The sequence below is a fragment of the Protopterus annectens genome, chromosome 8.part0 (assembly GCF_019279795.1).
Source record: "Protopterus annectens isolate FY-2018-M chromosome 8.part0, PAN1.0, whole genome shotgun sequence".
Taxonomy (NCBI): domain Eukaryota; kingdom Metazoa; phylum Chordata; order Ceratodontiformes; family Protopteridae; genus Protopterus; species Protopterus annectens.
The window spans coordinates 204,959,752-204,967,562 of record NC_056741.1 but is presented as its reverse complement, the minus strand read 5'-3'; the positions used below and the strand labels follow the sequence as shown (position 1 = coordinate 204,967,562).

At 40.1% G+C, this 7,811-nt stretch overlaps 1 long non-coding RNA gene across 1 annotated transcript in view; it reads right to left on the bottom strand.

The window, feature by feature from the left end:
* Positions 1-901: 901 nt before the first annotated feature.
* LOC122807985 overlaps positions 902-7,811 on the bottom strand; it is a 369,059-nt gene continuing 362,149 nt past the window's right edge. Inside the window, exon 5 of the long non-coding RNA XR_006365749.1 lies at positions 902-1,058. This is a non-coding gene — a long non-coding RNA (uncharacterized LOC122807985). The remainder of the gene's footprint in view (positions 1,059-7,811) is intronic.

The following is a 7,811-nucleotide window of genomic DNA, read 5'->3' as shown; positions in this document are numbered from 1 at the left end:
GTAACAATTGTTTTACATTACTGCTCAACTCTTGATCTACTAACCTGCACCAGTGAATGCCCTGCAGAAGTTAAGAGTCTCTGCAGAATTAAGGCTAACAGTGAAATATAATCACAGGAAGAAAGTCTGCATGTAACTTTGATTTGACAATGTCTATGTACTTCTTTTACATCGTTATTCAAGACCATTAACACAATGATAAACTGGACATCTACCTAAAGAAATGGGGATGTTGCAATGCCAATCTCTCAGAATAATATAAATTGTCTAATGGTGAGGTCAGCTACTTGTTGAAACTCCTAAATGTTCCAGGAGAGTTCCATGTGATTATGGAAAAATACAGTGATCCATAAAATTCATATATCATTTTGTTTGCCACAGAATAATTAAAATATGCAGATGAGGCTCAGCTATTTACCATTATGATCTGCAGTACATGGAAAAAACACAATCCAGTCGTGCAAATTATGTCACTCCAGATATTACCCAACTATTTCAGTTCTTTTCAGTTAAAATTGCCTCTGCAGCTTAAAGAAGATTCTTTGAGATAACTTCTGTGAACAAGTAGTCTAATTAACAAAGCAATGGCCAGCAAAATATTTTATGGGAATCCAATCTAGGATTAGATGCTGCTTTATGGTCTATTTAATTCATTATATAGGATGGACTTTTCCTTCTACTATGAAAATTCAGGCTGGCCAATTTCAGGAGGAACAAGTACAGATCAACAGACAGATTTCTAGCATTCTGGATTGTGTACTTATCTGCAAGTAAAAATAATATAAAAATAACTTCTGTGGTCATGAAGGGTGGAGCCATAAATTAATGCTGGTATAATCATCTTTAGCAGATAAGTACATTTACATAATTTATATAAGTCAAATCCATGCATGTTCTTACCAGTTCTTGCTTATCATTAATAATAATCAACATTGCTGCCTCTTCTTCACATTTCGTTTTGCTAGCAGATCTTGACAATTTCTCTTCAGAAAAGAAGTAACATCTTCCTTTATTCATAATCCAATCCATAGGGCATATGCTTAGACTTCTGGATTTGACTAATAATAGAAACAAAAACTGATCACCAAATGCATGAGGGATTTCATTTTAAGATTGTAAATCACTGAAAAACAGAAGTATAAAGCAAACTGCCAATATAATGTGGCAGTGAGCCATCAATGATTGTGGGTAATTTATGTTTTACCCTTGGTAGGAGCTTCTTGTTTGAGCTTAGCAGCATAGCCTGACCAATCAAACTTGGATCCCACTAATGCTATTGGTAATATGTAAATTACCCACATTCCATTTATCGTCTAGCACTAGTATGCAGTTGCATTATTTTATGAAAGAAATTTGTAACGTTTCTTTCAATTACACTATTTTACAATACACACACTATTTTAGTTCCATATCTTTATACTGACTCATGTGAATGGGAATGACTTTAAAATGTGGAAGTGCATCCCTGAGCAGTAAATAAGTACACTTTATGGCATTGAAGGTGTACCTGCAGTGACACATCTAGGATGAATGGGTCTATATCAAATCAGCGAATGCTTAAAAAATCCAGAACACTCGGAACAGCAATTTTTTCCCAGGTAAAAAAAAAATTGCTGTTCCACAAAAAAAAAAAAAATAATAATAAAAATAAAAACTTCAAAACATTACATGGCTGTGCCTCCCACACCACCACCCCCCCTACTTAAATATACCACCTCCGAGATCGCACTACAGTGACAAAAACAGCAAAGTAATGGAGGTGGCCAAGCAACTTCTTTCCCAGGGATAGAAATCACTTATATGCAGTTTCATTATTTTGCTGTTTCGTGCTTTCAAGTTCGATCAAGATGCATTCAAAGGATTACATCTTCGATTATATAATAGGAACCCAGATGACCAAGGAAAACAGAAAACAGACTAAAGTCTTCTCTGTTGAATTCTTATATTTCTTGTATGAATGAAGCTTGATTAAATTGATAAAGATATTTCAAGACTGGAGATTAAAATGACAGCTGATTTTAGATTTTGGTAGCCACATGGATTTCTGTATGTGTATAGTTACTAACATTTTAAGTGGGATATAGATTTTACTTTGCAACTAGACAGCAGTGTGGTTCAGTGACACCCAAATTTTTTTTTGAAGTAATATGAAACAAATACCTTTTTTTAATTATGAAACATAGCTAATAAAATATGTATTTATTTTTATGTACTGCATTTGCTGACTTCTTAGATTGGTTTGAAATATTTTTATCCCTGAATAGTGATGCAAGTTAAAATTAGGAGGTGATGCATTAGAATGCGGAGGGGAAATTGTTGTAATAGCGCTAGGTTTGGGGTGGATGTCACCATGAAATTTTACTATAGGGAGGTAATGATGGAGGTGGACTGACTTGTATATGGTTGCTGATTTGCTGTGATAACTTTGGTTAAAAGTAGCAGAGTAGCAGAAAATAAAATGAGAGATTAACAGTCCATATTCAGATCAGGATGCAGCCAGCTCACTCAATGTTTGCAGAGAGACAGATACTTGAGAGGAAGCTAGAGATGAGGAAAGAATTCAAACGGGCATTGCTAGACTTGGAAAAAAGATGTGACAAGGTCCCAAGAAAGTTGATATGGGTACTCCTGTATTGGTCTAAAGTCCCAGAAGCATGTAGAAGAGCCCAATGACTCCAAATGGCTCAATTTCAAACAGTGTTAGGTCTCATTGAGCGGTTCCCAGTGGGAGTAGGTGTGCATAATGGTTAAGCTCTGAGTGGACTGTATGATGGGCTACATTAGCAAACAGGTAAGCGGGGAAGGCTCAACAAATTTGCTGTATGCAGTTGATGTAACATTATAGGCAGACTCTGAGTAAGACTTTCCACAAAGGAAAAGGGAATGGAATGAAAAACTGAAGGCACATGGGATGAAACTGAGAACAGATAAGACAGTTGTAATAGCAAGAAATGGCAGAATCAGAAGAAGCAGAAAATTGAGATAAAAGGGAAAATAGTGGAACAGATTAACAGCTGCAAGTATCTGGGTGGGATGGTTGAGGAGAAGGGAAGTTTGAATGAGGAGGTCAAGGCTAGAATCAGAGGGGTTGCAGCCAGCTAGCACACAGTGCCAGGGATAGTGTATGACAACAGAATGTCAAAGAAGCAGAAACATAAAGTGTACAAAACGGTGGTGTGACCAATACAGAAACTTGTGCAACAAAAGCCAATGCAATTGAAGAAGTTAGAGGTGATGGAAATGAAGTGTCTGAGGCAGATGGTAGGATACACACTGTGGGACAGATGAAAAAATGATGACATTAGAGCAGAAGCTAAAACAGCTCAAACTGCAGAGAAGTTCAGTAAAAACAGATTGCATTGCTTCAGATCCATGCAGAAAGGCAGCAGACAATCTGATGAAGAAGATTTGGGACAGACAGGAATGACACAAGAGGAAAGAAGGGCACCCAGCAAAGAGGAAGATGAATTGTTTGAGAGAAGATATGCAATAGTCAGGTATAACTGTCAAAGAAGGTTGAAGAGTGGCATTAAATAGGGAGAGATGCCAATAGCTGACATGACACCCTGACCCCATGAAGACAATGGGAAAAAAGAGGGCTGATGGTGATGACGATAAACTTTGGTTAATAATGTTGTTGCTAAATTTTAGTTTGAGGTAATAGATGGAGGTAGTCCAGTAAAGTGATGGGGCAATAGCCAGAGTGTAGAGTATTATAAAGAAGCTAGAGTCTATGCTCTCTCCGTCACAAGCCAGTACATCTGGCACTGAGAATGTTTTCAACACAATCACTACACCTCAAACACCACCCAGAACTACACAACTTGCACCCACATATGTGGAGGTCCTCAACAAAAACAAATCCAAACAAAGGAGACCTCAGAGGCAAAAACATATGAGAACTCAACAACCCTCCACACCACATATCATGCATAGTCAACACACCAGTGTCTCACAATCACTAAGGCCTAATCATAAACCCAACATATTAGTCATAGGAGACTCCATTGTGAGACACACAGATGTGCCTCTCACCAGGCTAGATAAGGAAAAAGTCACGGTTAGTTGTTTGCCAAATGCCAAAATCTGCCATATCACATATGCACTCAAGTCTCTCAACAACAGGTACTGTTATGACTCTGTCTTAGTCCACATTGGTGTGAACGACTTGAGGCGTACCTCCCTGGACTACATGAAGAGGGACATGATTGAGCTCGCTGAATATGTGTTCCAGGTAGGTATGTCCCTAGCCTTAAGCAGCATTTTACCATCACTCAGAATTATGCCTCAATACAAACAGAAAATGATTGACTTTAACAATTGCCTTAATTTCTGTTGTCATTCCAGGGGGATCCAGTACCTGACAGCCTAGAAAGGTATGATCGACAGACCAAGATGCTTTGCTAGAGATGGCCTGCATCTGTCTCACTTGGGCTTCAGGCCTCTGGTAAAGGCCCTTGCCTCTCCCATGCTGCCTTTTTTAGGAAAAGTCATGAAGTCAATACTAAAAACATAAACATTTCAACAAAACACAAATTAAAGGTCATGCTGCTAAACGCTAGGAGTCTAAACATGAAACTGCACTCATTGCAAGCATTTTTAACCCTGGAAGATGCTGACATTTGTGCAGTCACAGAAACCTGGTTTAAAGCTGTGGAGAGCACCCTAGCCTTACCTGGTTATTCATCTTATCACACATACAGACTCCAAACTGTGGGCAGCAAAGCCAAAGGAGGTGGAGTTTCAATATATATTAAAGACACACACCTCCAGGCTGGTCAAACAGTATGAAACACAGGAGACACTCCAGGCGCAGTTAACCATTGACAAGACCTCTATTAAAATTATAGCTAGCTACAGGCCCACAAATTTGACTCAAGATATCCACTCCACCTATCTGGAATTCTTCAAACCTATCAAGATTTAAATCTTTACCCTGATCCTGGGTGACTTTAATTACACAGCCATAGACTGGAAAAACTACTCATGCCAGAACAGAACTTCCCAGAGATTCCACAATTTTATCAATGCAAATTCCTTGGAACAGTTAGTTGATACCTCCACAAGAGATGATAACATATTGGACTTGATATTAACCAACATGAGTAACCACTGCAGCATCACTATGGTATCATCCTCCCTGGTAAGATCCGACCATAAAACAGTCACTTTCAAAGTCACCATCTCCCCTGACCCCCCCCCCCCAGCTAGGGTCAAACAAAAAAACTTCTCCAAAGCTGATTACAACCTCCTGAGGGATGGTATAAACAGATTCGCAGCCCCCTCCCCCACTGTAGGAACTGGCACCAATATCCAAATCTACACCAAAGTACTATACAACTATTTATAGAGATGCATTGAATCAGGAATACCCGAAAGGATAAAATCATCTTCCGCAAGGAAGAGTAAACCTGTCGGGTGGACATCTGCAATAAATAAACTATATAACAAAAGGAAAAAAAATGACTGTCCAGGACCAAGAAGGAGCAGGTGCCCAATTGGAGGCAATCTCTCCTTAGCTGAAACAAGCAAATAAGAGCACTAGTGAAATCCTCTAAAGCCAACTTCAAGTCCAAATTGGCACATCTACTAGAGACAATCATAAGGGCTTCTTCACATATGTCCAAAATCTTAAAGGAAGCACCCAGATCTGTTCAGAGCTGGTGGTCAAGGACACCACATACACAAATGCTGTAGATATACCCAATATACTGGCTGACAGAGTCAGTGGAAACTTCTCCCCTCTGCCCCCACCATCAGTAAATCAGGACATCCTTAGTACCTGCCCCCCACTAAATATCTCTAGGGAACAGGTCATCTCTGCCCTCTCAAAGGCTAAAAATACAGCCTCCATGGGACCCGATAACATCCCTAGCTGCATCCTACATGAACTCAGGCATGAACGTCCAGCACCATTAGGCACCCTATTCAACAAAAGCCTGAGTACCTGCTTTGTCCCAGCCAAGTGGAGGACAGCCACTGGCATCCTTTTACACAAAGCTGGTATGTCCACTGATCTGGGAAATTATAGACCCATCAGCCTAACTAGCGTGATCTGCAAGGCCATGGAATGGATTATATAGAGCTCATTAACAGGGACAATGGCAACCTCCAAACACTCTACCCCACACACTTTGGCTTTGTCAAGGGGGAGGTCATGTCTGTTAAATCTGGTTGACTTCTTTGAGATAGTCACCAAAACTATGTAAGAGGGGAAGACGGTGCACATTGCCTACCTTGACCTGACCAAAGCCTTCGACACTATTCCCCACTCAGGCATAGTAGATAAACCCTCTCAACTAGGCATCAATCCATATGTTACAAGATGAGTAGTAAACTGACTCACTGATAGAACCCACCTAATCAAAATAGAGGAAGCCACCTCAAGCAGTCTACCCATAAGGAGCAGCATACCTCAGGGTTTGGTCTTGGGGCCTCTGTTATTCAGGATATGCTTCTCTGAGGTGCAGGCAAAAACCAGTGGACTATGGCTGACCAAGTTTGCAGATGACTGCAAGATGGGTGTAGTCATCAATTCCCCAAGTGATGTGGACGTCCTCCAAGAGGTTCTTGCCCAAACAAATGACTTGTGCCAGAAACATGGCTTCAAACAAATGCATCATCATCCCCTTTGAGGAGAGTAACATCCCCACATATTATCACATTAATAACAACGCCCTAAGTACACAATCAGTAGTGAGGGATTTGGGCACCCAAGTTGATAGCAACCTGACTTTTGACCACCATGTTGCTTCCCTTGCACGAAAAGCTTTCTACATGGCCCACCTTATAAGTAAGGGTATCTCATCCAGAGACAAAGAGGTCATAACATTCCTGTATTCTTCCCTTATAAGGCCAATTATTGAGTACAATGCCCCCTTCAGCATATACCTCACAAAGCTCATGCATCAGCTGGAAAGACACAGAAGTTCTTCACCAAGAGAATCCAGGGCCTCAAACATCTACCCTAAACAGATAAGCTAAAAGCCCTATCCCTCTACTGAGTTTCATACAGACTCCCCAAGGGTGACCTCTGTTTGGCATATAAAGCAATCTCAGAGCCCGCCTTGATGGGACTGCTACATATCCACAAGTCAAGCTCCACTTGAACAAACTGTACACGTGACCTGAACCTGGTCTGCGATATCAATAGAACTTGATGGCAGGACAGATTTGTGTCCCAGGGACTCCCCAGTCTGAGGAATAGACTCATTTGCAACATCAAGCAGAGTACCTTATTATCCCTTTTTAAGCACAACCTGGATAACTGGATGGGAAATAGAAAATACACCCCTGGGATTCCACCTGTGTCCCTGCTGGACAGGGGCTTTTGGTGCTGTCTTGTCTAAACATGGGCTAAACATTGACTAGGCTTATAAGGGCTTCAGGGCCAATAGCCTAGTAATCCCCTATGATCCTGTGATCCTATGATCCTAGATTGTACAGAAATGTTTGCGGTAGAGGGTGCTATGTTTAGATTATAGAGTGTGTAGTGGTAGGATGCAAAATGTATGAGTATACAAAGGGAAAGAATGTTAGAAAAACTGTTGTAGTTTGTCATTAGTTTCAATGATTTGGACTAAGTAGTGATGAGATTAATTTATCATTAGAATTTATTAAGGTAAATCCAAGTATGGGATACTGCCTTTGTGCAAAGATGAAGTTGAGAAATTTAATATAACTACAGATATTCCTCTGAAAGAAGGTATTACATGGGGTTTCAAATGAAATGTGTAATTCAAGTAGTAAAACAGGTTATGTAACTGTTGTACACATGTAGTAGAAGATAGAATATTCAAATAGCAAAAAAG